The sequence below is a fragment of the Solanum lycopersicum genome, chromosome 2 (assembly GCF_036512215.1).
Source record: "Solanum lycopersicum chromosome 2, SLM_r2.1".
Classification (NCBI taxonomy): domain Eukaryota; kingdom Viridiplantae; phylum Streptophyta; class Magnoliopsida; order Solanales; family Solanaceae; genus Solanum; species Solanum lycopersicum.
The window spans coordinates 49,570,443-49,572,061 of NC_090801.1; positions in this window are offsets into that span (position 1 = coordinate 49,570,443).

Below are 1,619 nucleotides of genomic sequence, written 5' to 3' on the forward strand. Positions count from 1 at the left end.
CTGTTATTAAAAAGCAACATGATATATCTAAACTAGCAAAACATTAATATCATACAACATATAACAACCATCCAAACAAGGTGAAAATTACAAGCTATCATTTTTACAACAATTTTGGCATGTGACTCCAATTTGTGGATCATTCCAACTCTCAAGCAAACATCAAACTTCTTCTATTTCTCAAACAAAGACTGACTCCAGTTTTTCTTTGAATTTTTTTTTATAAACAAAACTTCAAAAAAAAAAACCTTTTCTTTTCCTCCTTCCTTGTTTTTTCTTCATTCAGAAGAAATAGAATGGGTTTTCTTTTGTTAAGCAGATGAACGATCACTATAATATTGGTTTTTTTACAATTAAAAGTATTGTGAAGTCTTAATTTTATTTTTAAAAACTTTTAAATTATTGATTGTTTATGTAATAATTGATATTATTCAAAAAGTTTTCAAAACCATAATCAATAGGATATATTTTAACGCTTGTGTTGTTATATAACATACAATACTTTATATATGTTTGTTCTTGTCTTACAAAATATCATAAAAATGTTATACTGTCAATTGAAAAAAAAATTAATTATTAATTTATAAGCAATTACAATATTTTCTTATAATTTAGGAAAATAAAATATATAAAAATTGTTGAATAAACGTATTTCTCTTTTTTAAATTTTGGCTTTAGGTTAGTTGGGACAACTATGTTTGCTATGTATATATACAGAGAAACTCTATAAACTAATTACAACTTCGAGTTAACTCAAGTTATGCATTTTATTGTAATACGAGAAGAAATGCATGTTTCAATATTGCGAAAATTAAAATGAATATATATAGAAAGAGAGTGTCTGTTAAAGGACATATATAAAAAGAGAGTGTATGTTAACTTTGTTAGGTTTGTAACACGAGTTAATTAGAAATGGAGGAAAGATGTTAGGTATGTAACACGAGTTAATTAGAAATGGAGGAAAGATGAAAAGAAAGTAATTTGGAAAGTTGAGAACTTGAAAAATCTTCTTATACTATAATGAAAAGACATTTATCCCTTATCGGTGGTGGAAAGAAAAATAGTTTAAATATAGAAACACTAGTATTAATTGTTAAAGGGGTTGGAAAGAGGGACCCCCTCGCGTCGTCGTTGTCGCTCACTCGGTTCGGCTTCAACTATACAAAATGATCGAGAGATTATTTTTTGACAAAGTTTATTTATATTTAGTTAATTATTTATTTAATTAATTAAGTTAAATTAAATGGCCAAAATGTTTCAATTAATTAGTTAATTAACCGAAACATTTCAACTAATTAGTTATTTGATCGACCCGACTAAGATCCGCACGCGGCCATTTTTATTAAATTCTTTCCCGTTTCATTTAATTTTCCCGCAATTGAAAGTGACTATTCTAAAAGGTTGCAACTTTCACAAACAGTCATAACTGTTTGAAAGATCGCAACTTTTATGAATGGTCGTGTGGATTCTGAAAGGGTTGCAACCTTTCAGAATCAGTTTCTCTTCCCTATAAATACCATTCATTCTTCAGAATTTTCCTTATGAATTTTTCTGATTTCTTCTTCCTCTGCGCAAAACTTTCTTCTTGTAATTTACTCTTGTTGAGTGGTTTGCTGACA